Raw genomic sequence first — 19,674 nt, forward strand, 5'->3', positions numbered from 1 at the left:
TTTTTCATATATTCACAGTTTTCCAAGACTGACTGTCTCTCTCTCTTCTCTCCCTCTTCCTCTTCCTTTTCCTTTCCCCTTATTTTTCATTATTAAAACTATTTCGGTGTACCTTGAACTTTGATCCAGTAAAACACTTTAATGTCTCTTACTTTTAATAATGTGCAGAATGAAAATAATGCAGCCAGGATTTTAAAGACATGTGTCATGCTTGCTCATGTTTCTTTTGAGAATGAAGTAGAATTTACTTTTTTAGGGCTTTATTATGCTCTAACATGTGTTGCAGATCTAAAAAGAATGATAAAGAGAAAGAATATCTTAACCCAAAGATAATAGAGTTTGAATTCAGAGTTCTGTGTTCAATATTCAGTGTCATGTGACCTCAGGAGAGTGACTGACGTATTGAAGGGAATTTCACTGCTTCAATATATTAGTGAAAGGGGGAAGAAGCAGTGGATTCTTCAGCAAGAACAGAGAATGAGAAAGTAGGTGTGTTGGGAAAATTGTATTGATGTAAGTCATCTTTAGTTTTAAACCAAATTTCAAAAACAGCAACTTGGGACTCGGGGTGGAGTAGCGGTAAACCAGCTATTTAGTATTCATTTACCAAATATTTACTAGTACTGTCTGTGTATCAGATATGTGTGTGTGTGTGCGTGTGCGTGCGTGCGTGTGTGTGTGTGTGTGTGTGTGTGTGCGCGCGCGTGTGCACGCATGTGCAGGGGGACAGTGGCAAAGAAAATCAAGGTCATGTCTGCCTGCACAGTTTACAGGCATTAAACAAACACATATAATCATTTCATCAACATTTATTGACTGCTGACTATATGCAAACACTGCATTAGGTAATGTATATTTAGAGCTAACCTAAGTAGATGCTATATCTACCCCTGTAGGTTTATATGGACCAATGGTGGAGAGAGATGATAAACAGTTAAGCAAACAGAAATATAAGTACAAGTTCAGTTAACACATGACGGGAATTTCAGGGGACCGTGAGTGAGAATGATGGAGACTGGTGATCAAAGAAAGCTATCAGAGGAATGATGCGTAGTTAAGAGTTGAATAATGACAGGTGTTAGCCAGACTGAGTCTTGATTACTCTGTATTCCTTCTATTATTGTATGTTTGCTTTTTAAGGTGTTTATGGAATTTATGCAGATTTTACATTTTTGACTTGAGAAGCACATAATCAATTTGAATGTTAGGGGAAGATTTAATTTTTTAAATCGACATAGTTATGAGTTACATATGAAATTTGTGAATATTTGGAGAAATATTAACTATATAATAATTAATAAATTGAACTGAAGAAAAAATAGTCATTACTGCTCTTCACACTGGAAAGTCTGTTCAACACTAGCACAGATGTAATCTCCAAAGAGCTAAGAGAGAAGTCTCCCTCCTGGGAGATTGTCCTCTTTCTCACACATGCATTTACTCGTACATACTGCCTTATATAGCATATAATAGATAGTATATCTATCTATTAATATATGTACTCTCTTTTGCTTTTGTACATTCATACAACTCATTCATATATTTATTAAGCGTTCATCAAGCATCTACTTTAAGCTATGTACATGATGGCATGTGGTACAGAAAACCAAATGAAACATGAACCCTGCTGTCAAGTGGCATTCAGACTAGAGGAAGCCAGAGAGAAATGAATCTGATAACAGAAAATCACAGCAATTTCTATAACAGAACTAACCTTGGAAAGGTATAGGGGCACAAGAAAGGCATCTTAATCAGTCAAGGGGGACAGTAAAGACCTCTGGGAGAAGCTTCCTTCGAATTGAATTCATCTTTAAGAACATTTTAGGCATAGGCAAAACCATAGTCAAAGACTCAGAAACTGTACCAGCATGGCCATTCCTGAAATAACAAATAGGTTAGCTTTACAAGGGCACAAGGTTTATTTATTCCAAGTTATCTGTACGTACTGTGTGTAAGATCCTTTGATAAGCATTAATGGATAAAGAGCTGCACAGGAAAGATGTTCTCTTCCTCTTGGCATTTATAGATCATCAGGGAATGACAGAGATGAATTAAAAAATCAGGCAGGGAACAAATTATTAAGGGCATTATATATTAAGCTAAAGTATCTACATTTTATCCTGCTTAAGTGAGGAAATTACAGGGTCAATTAAACTTTATCTAAGAAAGATCAGCTTGGTTGTAGTGTAGGAGATGGATAGCAGAGGTGAGGTATTCAAGATTTGACATAAGAAGAGCAATTAGGAGACTATTCTAAGGATTGAGGCAAGAACTGATGGATACCTGAGCTGAGGCAGGAGAAGGTTATAGATGAGGTTAATTTAGAGGTGTTAAGGTGGTAGACTCTATAGATCTTTTGGACCAGTTAACTCTGTGGAAGGAAAGAGATGAAGGACTCTGGGAATCCTGGCTGGGGAGGCTGTGAGAGTGTTGTTGCAGTTCCTCAAAACTGGGACTCTTAGAAGCACAGGTGTTAGAATGAATCCATAATTTTATGCTTTTATGTATTATTATGTTCTTTAAAAATTAAGAGCTCTTTGCAGATGGCAAGCATTTCTTAGACCTTCCTGATAACTTTACATCTTCCCACACTCTGGACAGATTTCCCATCTATATTATAAACTCAATAATCATTCAGTCAGTTGAAACTTAGATTTTTCTTCCCCTGTAGAGAAGAATTTAAGTGTTTCTTTATACACTTTGAGTAAAAAGAGGAGGTGATTTTTGGCAATTTATTGAGAAAAGGACATCTACAATATAAGCTAGAAGCAAATGAAGTTCATTATCTCTCAATTACATATTATAGAAAAGTACAAAAATCTTTCATATCTCTAAATAAACCTTGCTTAGTTTTTTCTGAAATATAAATTTCAAAAAGTTTCTTATAACTTAAAAACTAACCCTATTCTTCTTCACAATTCATAATATACCCCTATATTTAGTGGTCCATGCTTTAGAGGGGCAATTTCTCATAGTCACGCAGCCTTCCCACACAAGACATCATCTCTCAATGAAAGAAGAAAAGGTACCAGTGTCAAGGAATATCCAAGTAACCCATAGGAAATGCTACAGTAAATGCTGAGTAGAGAAGTCAAGGAGGAGTTCCCCTTGTGGGCACAGTGGAAACAAATCTGACCAGTATCCATAAGGATGTGGGTTCGATCCCTGGCCTTGCTCAGTGGGTTAAGGATCCGGTGTTGCCCTGAGCTATGGTGTAGATTGCAGGCACAGCTAGGATCCTGGGTTGCTGTGGCTGTGGTGTAGGCCTGCAGTCGAAGCTCTGATTCAACCCTAGCCTGGGATCCTCCACATGCCACAGTTATAACTCTACCCCCCGCCCAAAAAAAAAGACAGAGAGTGAGAAAGAAGTCAAGGAAAGTCAATGTGAGAAATGCGTGTTTTACTGGTCTCTGGTGCCTATGCTCAGTCTTCCATCTCCTCAAGACCCATCCCTACTTTGGTTGAATGTCTTCAGCTCCCATCTATACCCTTCTGTTTAGGCTGGTGGAGGAGACACAATCAAGTTGAAAAGAGCAGGTGCTGAGTACTGCCTAGCAGCAAACTCACAGGAGAACAAACACTCAGAAAGCTTGAGGCTAAAGGGGAGCTCAAGTCAACTTGCAAATACTTCTTGAATATTAGCTCTGGGTAGAGCCGTGCATTTGAGAAGATGAAGAAAATAAATAAGACAGCAAAGCTACCTTCAAGGCACTTAGAGTTTGCATGCTGAGTCTGAAAAGTGAAAGGATAGCCAATAAATATATATTTGGAATCCTTCCTATGAATCCATGTGGTAAACTTCTGTCTCCAGAGCTTATTTGCCTACCCCAGTGATGATGATGATTTTTATTTTTTAATTTCTTTAAGCATTGGGAGGGAAGAGTCTAAAAATTACACCATGTCTAAATTATGATAAAGACACTGAATATAGAAATAGCATTCTTAAAGCCTTTATGTAGTATGACATCATCATGATATAGCTTGCATCACAGCTCATTTGATGTCAGGGGCAGGGACAATGTTAGCTCTTTTTAATCATCTAGAAATGAGCATTGTGGCACATGCTGCAAGTGCAAGGATGCCTCTCTCTGAAAGGCCATTTTTCAGAGACAGCCACAGCTTGAGACAGAAGAGCACTCTTTCATGTGGGGGTTCCAAGGCAAGAGAAGACATCAAAGGATCGCAAATCTTGACACAACTGGACACTTCCACTGCCCTGCACAGAGTCCGCGATGCCTGGAAGGAACAGCAAGGACACTTCTGCACACAAGTCCAGACTTTCCTCATTGAAGGTTTATGGGGCTTGCAATGTCAAGATTCATGGATTCCAGGGACAGTACTTGTCCTTGGATCGGATTTGGAAGCAGCTTTTGATCAGTGAAGCGAAACAATTAATTATAATAAATAATGCTCGTAGGAGTCCTTACACTCAGCTAAAGGAGGAGGGGAGCCAAAGAAATAAAGCTGGTCTCTGGCAGAAGCTCAGCATCTGGCTGTCTGGATCAGATCCTGTTTGGCCTCGGCACCCACAGCTCACCACGCCGTGGGTGAAAGGCACAGTTACTCCATCTTCTCATCCAGAGAGTAGTAGCAAGTTCTGATGGGTGAAGGGGGTGGTAGAAGGAGGTAAAAAGAATCAGGGTGGAATGCAAAATTTCTTTCTCTTCATCTGTGTTTGATTGCTTTGTGCCCTGAAGCACACGATTTAATTATTTTCGTCATTGCCTCAGCTTCCTCAGCTACCAATCTCATTGAGGGCAATAAAATTATTCAGCCTTTACAAAAAATGCAGCCATAATAATTTCTGACTCGATGAATAGCTAAGGCTATAAAATCAGCTCCTTGGATGACCACATCCAATTGAAAACACCAACCCAGGGTTTTCTCAACAGTTAAAGTAAAACACAACCTTACAGGAGAGAAGTACCTTGCCTGTGATTTTCCTTATAGACACTTGATATTTGTTGTCTGCAACTTAACATTCACCATCTCTTTTCCATATGAGAATTCTCTATGCAAGTATGATTATTCCTGGTCTAGAGACAAGGAGAGTGACACTCAAAGACCTTGACATCAGTTGGCTTCCCTGAAGGGAGCTCAGGAAAACCCTGAGTGAGTGTTTCGAGTTGCCATTGTAAGGTGTGTGTGGAAGGGGTAGGATGGAGCTGGAGGGTGGCCAGAAATGACCGCTTGTGGTATGGACGAAAGCAAATCAAAGGATGCAGCTGGAGCAGAAATGCTACAAAAGGAGAGGAATCCGGAGGGGAGGGGTAGGGAGATGTCAAAATGAACCAGAAGGTCCTGGGATTCCTCTGAAAGTGTAATTTCCTTGAAAGGTTACAGCAGGAGCTATTGGCTCTGTATGGACCCTGGGAGCCTTCCCTCTGAGTTTGTATGTGCTTTTGAATGTATGGGTGTGTGCGTGTATGTGTATGTTTTAATTTAACTTCCTTTATTTTTGTGATTTATTTATTAAAAATGCTTTCAGGGAGTTCCTGCTGTGATGCAGTGGGTTAAGAATCTGACTACAGTGGCTCAGGTCACTGCGGAGGTGCAGGTTTGAACCTCGGCTTTGCTGGCTTGGGAACTTCCATACGCTGTGGGTGCAGCCATAAGATTTAAAAAAAAAATAAAAGTTTTCAGGATCCAAATATTGGCTTGTTATAAACATGAAGAGGTTAATTCTAAGGTTCACTTTTCTCATAGGAAACCTGGGACAATAAAGTTGCTATTTGGCAGGGAGTTGCATGGACTAAAAGAGTGTGCAGCACTTAGCAAACACGGTGCCTCTTCAGAGTAAATATGTAGTTACGTTCATACTCTGATTAATCGACTGACCTAGCCTAGCCTCCTTATTTCTTTTATATGCATGCTCACTCACTTCCTTAAACCCTGGTTGAGATGATGTGTTACCTAATGCTGCACACGACCCATTTGGTAGAAAAGATTCTATTAGAGAGATGGAGTGAGGCGTGTATGTGTGTGTGTGTGTGTGTGTGTGTGTGAATAAGAGAGAGAGAGGCGGTGGGGAGTGGGGTGGGGAGAGGTGGTTAGGGTTGGTCCTCTAGAAGGTATGTTTACCTAGTGTAGTAGCAAAACTCTTTAAAAAATGTAGTGTCTTCTCAATGCTGTTTCACTACTCATATGTCGGTATATAAGGTACAAGGTGCCAGCAGAGACTTGAAAATATTCCTGTCCTTGCCCAAACTGTAAAGGAGTTGAGCTGTGGTAGAAGGGTGGCTGGTTGGTTTTGCCCAAAGTCATGGATGGAGTGGGTTTTCTGGAAAGATCTGGCCTGAGAGACACGGCTGATGACTTGTTGTAATAGACTGGTAGCTGAGAGACTTTGGGGGTTTTTTTCTTTGTTTGTTTGTTTCAGTGACTTTTATGTTACTAGTTCTCTCCAAGTGTGTATTCGCTTTAATGGAAGATGTATTCACAGTCACCCACCACCAGAGTGTTGAGGACACTCACCCTGATAATTTGGCTGCCTTTGAGAAGTTATAAAAGGCTAGTTGAGTGGACCGTCAATACCTCCGTGCTGTCGGAGTGCTGATGGGGAGTGATGACGAGAACAGAGGATGGGTTTTATGTGAGAGACTGTGGCTTTCAATCTTCATTTGACTGCTTACCAGTTGTGTGACCTTGGGCAAATGACTTGGTCTTAGTGAGCCTGAGTTTCCTTATCTTATGAAATTAATACCTCTCTCCCAGAGGTGCTGTAAAGATTAAATGGGGTGAAGCACATTAGCCGTCCATCACAGTATCTGGACCTGACTAAATGCATCATCAATGTAAGGCCAATTGCCAACTCTCCTGAGAGACTAATGACAAATGCAAGCCTCGGGTAGGGGGTTGGACAAAATGATCTTTAAGTAACTGTCCAACCCTGAGACTCTGTGACACTAAGGTTACAAACTATGTGGGAACACTGAGGAATAATGCCTTCAATTGCAGGTGTGCCGCCTGTCCCTGACTCCGCCTGTAAATCATTGCATGGCTGGGAGCACCGGTGGCCTGACCTCTCAGGGCTTGACATTTTTCAAGTGTTAATGCGATGCTCCCATTTATGTGCTAATGGTGAGAAATGATTGCTGGTATTTTAAAATAAAGGGCACTATATGTTCATAAGCAATTAATCAGGATGTTTTTTGCCGCATGGGAATGGATTGAAACGACAGTGGGAAAACAGAATCCAGGGTTTGGAGTCCGAGGTGGCTGTGTTTAAACTCCCAGTTCCTCCAGTGGGCAGTGGAAAGTATCTAACTTTTACTTCCTTTATTAGTAAAACGGCAATGATAATCTATACCATCTGGGTCTTATGAGGATTCAGTGAAATCAAGCACATAAAGTAGGTCCAAAGAAAAAACAAAAACAACAACATAAATAAAAGGAAAATAGAACACATAAAATCCCTAGCAATTAAAATTATGACATTAAAGGACTGTATTAACCAAATAAGCACAGCAGTGGTATCAGACACTGAAATAATCTCATTTTTGAAAGTTCTCTAACAATACAGAAAGTACTTAATATATGTTTGCCATAGTTTAAATTATTATTTACTCTTTCTTTTTCCTTTAGCATAGGATTACACAGAATTATCTGCAAAGGGCCATATAGTAAATAGTATATATTTTGCTGGCCATATGGTCTCTGTTGCAGCTACTTAATTCCACTGCTGTGTGAAAACATAGACAATAGATAGGTCTGTGTGTAGCTGTGCTGCAATAAAACCACTCACAAAGACAGGCTGCAGGCTGAATTTGGTTTGTGGGCCGTAGTTTGCCAACCAGTGCTTTAGAGCACTGACTTAGCCAGCAGTATTTATTCAGCATCTGCAATGTTTAAAACACTGACTTTGAATTGTTTAAGGTACAAAGATGAATCAGTGCCCTTGCATGGGGAAAAAACACAGTCTTAAAACCAACTACAAAGTAACTGACTAGAGAGAGGTTTTTAAAAAAGTGGACAAAATAATAGCTAAGAAGCTATGTCCTGAGTTAAATCTTGATTTTTGCTAATTTCTCACTATATGACTTTGAGCAAGTGAGTCAAGGATTCTGAACATCGATTTGTTCTGTGTCTATCAAATGGAGATAACAGCATCTCCTTCACAGAGATTTGGGGGAGAATTAAACAAGATAATGCACACAGAGAATATAGCACTTTGGCACATAGTAAGCCAGAAATGCATGCTAGTTATTATCGTTGGGAAGATTGAAGGAATATGATTAGTCACCTGAGGGATGCAAACCCTACTCAAGCCGCAGGGGACTAAACGGCGGTCCAGGTCTCTCTGGTCCAGCTTCTGAAATTCTACCATCTTCAAGGATGGAGAGGAGGATATTTCTTTGGGAAGCCTTCTCCACAATCATAGAATTGTTATAATTACAGTCTGTATCTGAATTTATAAGTTGATATTATTTCACTTTTTAGGCATCACAATCATGAACTTCCCTCTGTAGAATTAGCCTCTGCCATGTGCTACTGTCTTGGCACACTTCCAACTCTGGTATTGTGTAGCACATAGTTCTCGGTGGAGATGCTATATTGAGGCATGATTCTATACGAGGGGTTAAATGCCATGTCTCCCTACTCTATCACAATAACCATTTGCTGCCAACTTCTTCACATTCTCTGTTGCTGCTGGTCTATAAAAGGTATTAGGATCCAACCTATGAATTTTAAATATTTTCAACATATATCCAGGACCGTTGTCAGGAATATATCTTTATCAATTTAATCCAAAGAGGGTTTGCTCCATAACATGTCTGCTCCTTATTTTGCTCAGCCTTTTGGTTCTGCTGCCCAAAATAAACATTGTTTTGCTTTCTCAGGCTCACTGACAGTTGGGAAATAATTATACTGCTTCATTGTTATTAGGTTGAACCAGAAAATTTGCTGTTGTTTTTGTAGGTCAAATGGTTGAATATTAAACATTTCCCATGAATCAACCTAAGGCTATTGCTGTCATCATTATTGTACAGTGGTGGTACTTTTTGATTCGAGTTTAAGATGAAAATGAGTTCCTGCCATTGGGCAGAAATATTGATGTCATGATTATTATTGTGTATTGCAATTAAATAGCTATCCCTTTCGGCTCTATTTGCAACAACTTGAAAGTAATCACTTTCAATGATATATAGGTACTTTAAATATTGACATGTAGTCAGTTTATTAATTCAACAGTTACATGTAATATCTACAATCCACCTTCATGCATTAATGCTAAGCTAAACAAAGGAAGGCAGTCTATTTTTAGAAGCACAGAGTAGGTTAAAAAATATGGGGGAGAGGTGGGAAAAGAATAAATTCTAAGAAATCCCACTAACACATCCTGGAAGAGTAAAGGAAGATTTAACAGATTGATTACATAAATGGCTCCAATTTTTCACTCATCCCTGTGTCCACCTCATTTATGAAGTAACTTTGCAACTGCAGCCATCAAGAGGTGGGACCTCGTTGCCAACCCCTTGATTTTGGGCTGGACTTGAGATTTGCTTTGGTCAATAGTGGATAGCAGAAGTGATGTTGTATCAGGTTTGGACCTACGCTCTGAGCATCTTTCCTATGTCCTCTTGATTTGATGGGGTTCAGGACACGCTACCCCAAATTATGGTGCCTTGACATATTGACTATTCTAAGCCAAAGGAGTCTGAGGAAACAGCAGAAGCAGGAAGGTCACCCTGTCCTCCTCCCCCGTCGCCCTTCTTCCTGAAACAGGTTATAAAACCCTCACATGAAAGGTGCCCTTCCTATACCCAGAGGAAAGGAGCATCCTCATCTCTGGAGACAAAGGCATGCCAAGAAGCATCCTAACAAGCAGGTCTTGCTGATTTCCCTCGGATTAGCACCACTGCCTCATTCACTGTCACCATCTTATTCTTCCATGGTGACCTACTCTTCATCAAACCTTGCATAAAAATACAGTTCTCTTTCTTTGGGTCTTCACTTCCTTGCAGAGACTCCCTTGTCACATAAAACTTATATTAAATGATTTTGTAGGCTTTTCTCCTATTAATCTGTCTTTGTGGGTTGAATTTTCAGACTTGGAGAGGGACTCATAGAGGAACTCCAAGAGGGTTAAGGAAAACCTTTTCCTCCCCTACAGTTTCACAGAATCTTGCTCTCCCCTCCAGCAGCCCAGCTTGACCTGCTGGATGATAAGAAAGTACTTGGAGTATAACTGAGCCAAACCTGACCAGCTAGCCCCCATCTGACCTGGCAGCCAGCTATAGACACAAGGAGATCCAGAATCATCCTGCCCAAACTGCCGATTCACAGATTCATGAACCCAGTAAGTCCCTAAGTTTTGTGACTGTTCGTTAAGCAGAAAATTATTAGTGGTATACGTATTTCAGAGAGGAAGTTAGATTTCAGCTAGTTCTTAAAATGAAATAAGAGATGACCAGATAAAGAAGACGCAATAAGGAACTTAAGGCAGGGTAATTATTGACAAACAGGCTTAGATTCATTAAAATTCTTTTATACTAAGAGAGTGAGAAATCCATTCAGTCAGGATTGTACTAATTATATGACAGAGAATTATATGATAGAGTGTGTATGTGTGCATTTGTGCATGCGTGTGTGTAAACATGGTTATGTATGTTTGGGAAATGGGGAGAATAGAGAGAGAGCTGCTAGTTGTTAAGAGACTACTGCCTGCCAGATGCTATGTTGGATGCTTTGTACCTCCATTGTCAACTCTTTCATTCCTCCCATCATTTTGAGGGATTTTGGGCTAATTGATGGAAAGAGAATCGGTCTTAGAGGGAGGTAGGGAGGCCATATGACCTGGTTTGTCAGGACAGTCCTGACTTAGCCCTGTTGTCTCAGCAGAAAACACTGTCTTTTTCACTGTCAAAAGTCTGCCTTTGGATGACAAGTTATATTGTTGTCCTACTCAGAGGTTATATAAATTGCCTGACTTGGCACAATTTAATAAGTGACAGACCTGAGGTTTGAACCTGCAAGGCATATTAATATTAATTATTATATTAAAATGACAATATCTTTCACAACTTTGCCACATATGGGTACATTAAATATTTCCTCAATATTTTGTTTTTATAAATATTTGAGGATGAATATTTTTATCTTGTAGGATGTATCTCTGGCATAATAACTTGAGCTGGGAGAAAACGTGTCTGAATTTATAGAAAATCAAGTGGTCATAAGAATGTATCTCGTAGAAATTCAGATTACCTACATTGACAATAAAGAAGAAACTTTTAAAAATGATAGTACATGGAACATGAAAAATGTATAGAGATACGTGTGTGGTGTGGGTGAAGGGGCAGAAAGTTCAACCATTTTTACTCATTTCCTATGTTTGAAGACTACTGTTAAATCAGATTTGGCATTGGCTTTGTTCTTGAGCGGGTATCCTCTCTGCTTTTGTTCTACCATAATCATTGAGTATATACACTTTAGGCCAATCAAAGCACATATCTGACTCAAAAATTCAGTGAAGTGTCAGGGTACCCGATTTAAGTTTTAAAAACAGACCACATCCCTTTTCCTCTGTTGGGCCCCATGCGTGCCTCTCAGCAAACTCGATGTTAATTGCTTTGTTCTAGACTAGGTCAAGTGTGCTGTCACTTATTTCTGATTATATTTTTCCTGGCGCTTTTTAGTATCCAAACTTGTCTTGCTCTATCACCCTCAATTGATGTTATACATGACCAGCAAATTAACACACTGCCCAAACAATTTCCTGTGGTTATTAAGCAGTCTGATCAGAAGCTACAGTAAGCTTCAGCATGAATATGTCTAATTTGAAAAAAATCATTTTTTTTAAAAAAGAGGTGAAGCAAAGCTTTCAGCTCCACAGTGTAGAGTATAATATATAGAGGACATGCTGGACATGGCATCGTGTGTTTACATGAAGGATTATAATTCTGGGAACTGTGACCCTTAGCCACATGGGTTTTAAGGAATCTGTACATAGAAAGGCTTCTGAATTGGCCTTAACAATTATTCAGTGCTCGTCTGCTGAACTGTCACTGTAGGCATAAGAATCAGAAATCATTCTCAAGGAAAGTTTTGTCTGGGTATATGCCCAAGAGTGGAATGGCTGGGTCATATGGTAGTTCTATGTATAGTTTTCTAAGGTACCTCCATACTGTTTTCCAAAGTGGTCGTACCAGTTTACATTCCCACCAGCAGTGCAGGAGGGACTTGTGGTTACCAAGGGGAAGGTGATGGAGTATGAATGGATTGGGAATTTAGGGTTAATAGATAAAAACTCTTGCCTTGGGAATGGATAAGCAATGAGATCCTGCTGTATAGCACTGGGAACTATATCTAATCACTTATGATGGAGCATGATAATGTGAGAAAAAAGAATATATACATGCATGTGTGACTGGGTCACCTTGCTGTACAGTAGAAAATTTACAGAACACTGTAAACCAGTTATAATGGAAAAAATAAAAATCATTATAGACTTTAAAAAAAAAATCATTCTCATCCATATGCTAGTGAAAGCAGCACCAAAGCAAACTGACCCGAGTTCAAATCTTACATTTCAGACTTATTAAGGACAATTTAATTGATCGTTTTTTTTTTTTTTTTTTCCTTTTGCCTTTTCTAGGGCGGCTTCCCATGGCATATGGAGGTTCCCAGGCTAGGGGTCTAATTGGAGCTGTAGCCTCCAGCCTATGCCAGAGCCACAGAAACGCGGGATCCGAGCCGCATCTGCAACCTACACCACAGCTCACAGCAACGCCGGATCCTTAATCCACTGAGCAAGGCCAGGGATTGAACCTGCAACCTCATGGTTCCTAGTTGGATTCGTTAACCACTGCGCCATGATGGGAGCTCCTAATTGATTGGTTCTTGAAGACTAAATTTTTGCTTTTCAGATTCTAAAACATTTAGAATCTGAAAAATTTATAAAATTCAGAGAGGAATACAGAAAAAAAAATCACCTTACACAATAGGCAACGGTTAAACCATTAATTATTTCCTTTAGTCTTTTTTCCCTCCTGTTTATATATCATATTTGTGTTTACACTAGATATATATCATTTGTGCTTTGCTTTCATCCCACAAAATTACCAACATGTCTGAATTTTCTAAGTGGTTAATGTTCTTTGAAAACATTTTACTGGTTACATGATTTTCAAAGTTATGGATGTACCACCATTTATTTAATCCTTTCCTTATTTATAGACATTTAGATTATTTCCAGTCTTTATTATTATTAACTCTTTGAGGGGCATCTTAATACATTTCTGTTTATATCTCTGTTTATCTACTACTGGCTTCAAAATTATGAATAAATGATTGCTTTATATTTACATAGTAATACCTGTTCATAATTTTTTCTCTTTCAGGGCTGTACATGCACCGTATGGTAGTTCCCAGGCTAGGGGTTGAATCAGAGCTGCAGCTGCTGGTCTACACCACAGCCACAGCAACGTGGGATCCAAGTGTCTGAGACCCATACCACAGATGGCAACACTGAATCCTTAACCCAATGAGTGAGACCATGGATTGAACCCACATCTGTTTGTATACTAATTGTGTTTGTAACTCACTGAGCTACAACAGGAAGTCCCGTTGTTCATAAATTTTGAAAGATCAATAATTTTGATGGTTTCATGAATCAAATAGAACTAGATTTTTTTTTTTTTAAACCAAAGTTGAACCTGGCTTTCTCCTTCTTAGGGGAAATAACTTTCAAATTTTTTTGTTGTTTCTTATATTTAACATCCTCTCAACTAATAGCATGCTTATATTACCACATCATTATTTTTCAATATTAGACACTAGTTATTATCTTTCTGATATGAAGATAAACATTTAATTGTCTTCAATCCCTTCTCTTTTTCCTCAGTATTCCTCAAACGTGTCTCTTGTCTCATTCACCTAATTTAATTATGGCAAATTGGTTTCGTCAGTATTCAGTGTTTATCATAAGTGTGTAAATATTATTCACACGTAGGTCAAAGTGTATATGTTAGAACTCACTCATGAAAATTTAAATTTTCATGAAGCTCATAATTGCCTTTTTTTCAATTGATGAATTTCCTACATACCTGTGGCCAACTCATCCTCACATTCTCTAAGAAAACTATAAAATAAACATATAGTCAACTGTAATAAACACCTATGTAAGCATGTATGTAACTTCCTTTTTTTTTTTTTTTTTTCCCTTTTTTTCCATTTCTTGGGCCGCTCCTGGGCATGTGGAGGTTCCCAGGCTAGGGGTCCAATCAGAGCTGTAGCTGCCAGCCTACGCCACAGCCACAGCAACGCCAGATCCGAGCCGCGTCTGTGACCTACACCACAGCTCACAGCAACGCCGGATCCTCAACCCACCGAGCAAGGCCAGGGATCGAACCTGCAACCTCATGGTTCCAAGTTGGATTCGTTAACCACTGCGCCATGACGGAAACTCCTCCATAACGACCATTTTTGTGTGTAGTACTGTACCTCCTGGAGTCCTCTGACCATCTATGCAAGTAGTTGCTCCAAGGCAGTACCAATTCTGGGTAAACACTAATCTGTTCTCTGCCTGATGTTATCATTTCAAGAATGATATACAAATAGGATCATACAGTATATAATAACCCTTTGATATTCTTTTCTGTCATTGTCATTCCCTCAAGAACTCTCTAAGTTGTGTGGATTAGTACTTTGTTCCTTTTTCTTACTGGGGAGTGCTCCACGGTATGGATGTAACACTTTTTAACCATTTACCTGTTGAAGGACATCTGGATTGTTTGCAGTTTTTTTGGCTGCATGAACTTTCATTTTCAGCAAAACTTGTCCTAATTTTATCTTCAAAAGCAGTATCATAGTTAAGTACCTGTCTTCTTCCTTCACTTAACAGTGGAAAGGTTTTGTAACCTATCAATTGTCTGTGTCACAGAATTTTGCATAATTTAACCTCAGAGTAAAAACTCAGAATAAATTCAATTTCTGAATGTCATTTTAAGACATTCTCAGGTAGAAGAGCGAGTAACTATTCTAGGACTCCAGAGATCAGTGTATCTGAGGATTCTGGCTTCACAGAATAAAAACAACTTATGTTGTCCATTGAAGAGTAAATATGAGGTTGTCAAGAGGCAGCAATGGGGAGTTCCCATTGTGGCACAGTGGTTAGGAATCTGACTAGGAACCATGAGGTTGTGGTTTTGATCCCTGGCCTTGCTCAGTGGGTTAAGGATCCAGCGTTGTCCTGAGCTGTAGTGTAGGTCACAGACATGGCTCGGATCTGGCATTTCTGTGGCTCTGGTGTAGGCTGGCAGCTGCAGCTCTGATTGGACCCCTGGCCTGGGAACCTCCATATGCCACGGGAGCAGCCCTAGAAAAGGCAAAAAGACAAAAAAAAAAAAAAAAAGGCAGTGATGGGAAAATTGTCCCATTGCTTAATTAAAGGTATGTTGCAGGGAAACTATATTAAAAAATAGCTTGAATGGATCAAGTGGGATAAAGAGTAGAGTGGGTATATATGTCAGCCAAGGGAAATGGGGTGAAAAGATAGACTGGGACCCAGTATCCAACTAAAGCTTTTGACTTTTTCTCATATACTTTCAAAAGCCATGTATGGGGAAGGAGTGATGGAAGTTGCATTTAGTAGGTAATTTGGCAGCATTTTGCTGCAGTTATTCATGTTCAGATTATCTGTATGTTCTTGCTTGTGGTTAAAGGAATCTCCAGGGCGATGTTATTTTCAGATAGACAATCACCACATCAGGAGTTAGACCCTGTGGAGTCTTTCCGTTACCAGCTAGAGGTAGGATCTATAAAAGGGTAGGAGCTCTGAAGGCCTTCACCAGAATCCTTATCAGGCAGAGGAGAATAGAGACTGGGAATTTTAGGTCCCTAAATCGGAGCCGTTTTTTGCTTCCTGTTTTGGCTGCTAACACCTCATAATCACAGTAAAATAACACAGCCCCCTTGACTTCTGCTCCGTCTCTGCAATTTACACATAACACGTTTTGATCCTCACTGCAAGCTTATGTGGAATGTATTTTAATTCCCATTCTAGAGATTAAGTACTTTGGTTCTAGGGATGTGTCTTGTGGGGCTACAAAAGGTCAAGAGAATATTGCTTGTCATGGGAAAAGTAGGCGAGAGAAAGAGAGAGAGAGGTGGAGGGAGAGAGAGCAAAAGAGGTGAGAGAATTTGGAGGATATTCAAAAGTCAAAGTTGAGGGATTCCGGTACCATCACAAAGTTAAAAGGGCAGTAATGAAGTAATGCATGTAAGAAATTTAAATGTGCAGAGCAAGAAGGGATTTGGAATGAAACAGAAACAGTTGACCAAGAGAGTCCTGGAGCAAGAGCTCTGAAAGCACAGCAGTGATGATGGTTATCTGTCTTATTGACCCCTGCTGTGTGAGTAGATGAGCTCAATTTAAAGAAGCAGGCTATGTCTCTACCTCAAGAAATGGACATTTATTTTAAGGAATTGGCTCACACAATTGTGTGGGCAAGTATGAAATCTGCAGGGTGAGCTGGAAGACTGGAGACCCAGAGAAGAGTTAATGTGGTCCTGAGACTGAATTAACTTCGTTCGTGGGAGGCCTGCATCTTTTCTCTTAAAGCCTTCACCTGATTGAATGAGGCCCACCCATACTATGGAGGGTAATTGACTCAATCTACTAATTTAATTGTTATTCCCATCCAAAGAATACATTCACAGCAACATCTATACTGGGGTTTGACCACATATCTGGGAACCATAGCCTAAACGAGTTGACACATAAAATTAACCATCACGCCCTCTAAGCTTTGAGGCCCCCTCAGGTTACTCTCCAAAGCAAGGATGAAATTGTTCCTACCCTGTGTCGGCCAGGACTCCTGCTGCACCTCAGCTTTTCCCATGCTGTCAGGATGTTCCCAGGGCCTTAGATAGGGCTCAAAACCATGGGAGGAAGGTTCCTTCTCAGGCTACATGACAATGAGCTTTAGATCTCAGTCTCCTGAATGCTCAACCTCTTCACCGCCGAGAGGGAAAACAGACCCCTTGGAGAGAATCATAGCTCCACCTAGAACTGAGAGCACATTCTCCTGTCTGGAACAGATGAGGGTTCTTGGAAGGATAAGCAAAACATAGACCCAGCTCTGGCCGCCCCATCGAAGAGGCATCATATCACTGGCAGGAGTCCAGCTAGACCTCATTAATCATTTTAACTTCTTTTTAGGGGGCTGTGCCTGTGGCATGCGGAAGTTCCGAGGCCAGGGATTGAATCCATGCCACCGCAGAGATGATGCTGGATCCGTAACCCACTGCGCCGCTAGGGAATTCCTATTTTACTTTCTATAACACAATCTCTGTGGGACAGCGCCATCGGTCTGATACAAACATGCAGATGGCCACCAAGATGTTCTACATGCTTGTAAGACTGGATCAAACACCCACCCATGAATGGTTTCTCTGGAGATGAGAAACATCCATTTCCTTCCTGTGCTGGAGAAGAAAGAGGATTCTATGTTTAAATACTTGACTGCTGTGGGAATCGTGTCAGGTTCGGATGTGGGTCGGCAAAACTGTAGACCAGACCCTGCCCGTGACCTGTTTTTGGTATGACTAGTGAGCCTAGGATGGTTTATACATAGTGACACAGATGAAAGAAAAAGAAATGAGATGAGGAAGAGGAGAGGGAGAGGGCAAACAATAAGAAACTGAGGCTGCATGTGGCCTGCGAGGCTCAACATATTCAGCTTCCCAACCCAAGATTCAGCAGAAGACACACATGCACTGGAATTCAGCTTTTTACCAAGAGTACATTCTGTCCATTGTGTAATTCTAGGAAGATGATTTGGGGTTTTGAGCCAGATGTCTTCATCTGGGCACACTGCACACCGACCGTCCCTGATGAGATGTCTTCCAGGAAAGAATCTTGTGTGACTCTTCAATTCAGCATCTCAGAGGTCCGTGACACAGCAGTGGGCATACTGTAAAGCTTCCAACTATATAAAACCCCCAAATAAGCAAATCAAATCCATGATGCTAGAAGGAGGGTGGTGACAGGAGTTCCCTGGCGGCTCAGGGGGTTAGGGATTTGGCTTGTCACTGCTATGGTGCGGGTTTGATCACTGGCCTGGGAACTTATGCATGCTGCAGGTGTGGCTAAAAAAATAAATAAATAAATAAATAAAAAGAGTTGGCCTTGGGGAGAAGTTCCTGGACTGCCTCCCCTGGAAGTGTCTGGAGTAAAACTGTTTTGTTTCTTAATTCCGGTGCTCCCTAGATTTTTGTTCGTGAAAATTCATGAACAGTTATCTTTCCATAGGAACATTTTTCTAAACCTAAATTATATACTCTATTAAGAAGTTCATCGAACCAAAAACTCTTTTTCTGACAAACTGCTTATCAAATGAGTATTTTGCAGGGGTTTTGTCCTCTGCACAAAAGGGGACAGGCCAGGTAACTCTAACCCGGCTTACTCCTCCAAGAAATCAGGATATGGATATTCCCAACCAAACCCTTAGCCTATTGACTTAGAGTGCAAACCTTCCCCACTTCGCACCATTTTCCACCTGTTCTGGACCAGGAGAGGGCAACACCTTTTGGGTAGTTGGTGACCAGAAGGGGATATAAATTCTTCTCTGCCTGTATACTGTCACAGCAGGAGCAAGGCTTCTGGTTGTGTCCATCATTAAAAAGTAGATTGAGATATATTCAACATTGTTAAGAGTTTATTTGAGCAAAAATCAAGTGGAATCGAGCCACGCCAAGCTAGTGGGCTAAGAGTATTCTACTGACAATAGCTCGGGAGAGACTTTCATAGAGAAAAGGTAGAAGCAGAGGAAAAAATTATTGATTAAAAATAATTTATAGGTTAAAGCCTAAATGGACATTTGTGATTGTGTCCTTAGAGTATTGATTTCATAACCTTGAAGCATTTACAGGGTTAGGTTTGGGCTTATTATGTAGCCTGCGCGGCATTAGAGCCCCTCCAGGTTGATTTAAGGAGTTTGACACCAGCTCTAAGCACATATCTGATCACACTCCTCTTTCCCTCTTCTTGACCACATCAAGATGTCTCACAGCTCTGACCTGCATCAATGCTCTTTCTCCTCCCCATGTGCCCTCTGACTCATCACTGGCTTGGGGAACTTCTGTTGATCTTTCTTCCCTCTGCAGATCCAGGTTTCTCTGTGTGAAACCTTCCCAGACCAACATCACTTCGGAGGTCACCAGTTTCTACTGTGCACTAGGTATCAGTGCACCTGTGACATATGTGACTTTTCTGTATGGTTGTCTATCCTGGTGCTCAAGAGGTCTTTAAAAATGATTTTTCGGAGTTCCCGTCATGGCGCAGTGGTTAACGAATCCGACTGGGAACCATGAGGTTGCGGGTTCGGTCCCTGCCCTTGCTCAGTGGGTTAAGGATCCGGCGTTGCCGTGAGCTGTGGTGTAGGTTGCAGACGCGGCTCCGATCCCGCGTTGCTGTGGCTCTGGCGTAGGCTAGTGGCTACAGCTCCGATTCGACCCCTAGCCTGGGAACTTCCATATGCCACGACAGCGGCCCAAGAGACAGCAAAAAAAAAAAAAAAAAAAAAGGCCAAAAAAAAAAATTATTTTTCTTTGTGTTTGAAATACTGTTTCTTTTTTGTAAAGAGAAAAATACGCCATTTATCATACTATCCTCATGCTTGACACCTCGTAGGGACCTAACACATTTGTTGAATAAATGAGTGGATGAGG

The 19,674-nt window shown here is 40.6% G+C and overlaps 1 protein-coding gene across 9 annotated transcripts in view; it reads left to right on the top strand.

Moving 5' to 3' along the window:
* LOC106504595 (uncharacterized) overlaps positions 1-19,674 on the top strand; it is a 666,799-nt gene that overhangs the window by 323,862 nt on the left and 323,263 nt on the right. Inside the window, exon 6 of one of the 9 annotated variants that reach the window (XR_014812196.1) lies at positions 10,143-10,300. The exons of 7 other annotated variants lie outside the window; for them this stretch is intronic. The gene's annotated coding sequence lies outside the window, so the exon portion shown is untranslated. The remainder of the gene's footprint in view (positions 1-10,142; positions 10,301-19,674) is intronic. One more of the 9 variants, XR_014812203.1, reaches the window with a different exon arrangement.

Source organism: Sus scrofa, chromosome 8 (assembly GCF_054392235.1).
Source record: "Sus scrofa isolate SSC_HxYL_T2T_F1_AM1 chromosome 8, Sscrofa_HxYL_maternal_Yorkshire_Landrace_v2.0, whole genome shotgun sequence".
Classification (NCBI taxonomy): domain Eukaryota; kingdom Metazoa; phylum Chordata; class Mammalia; order Artiodactyla; family Suidae; genus Sus; species Sus scrofa.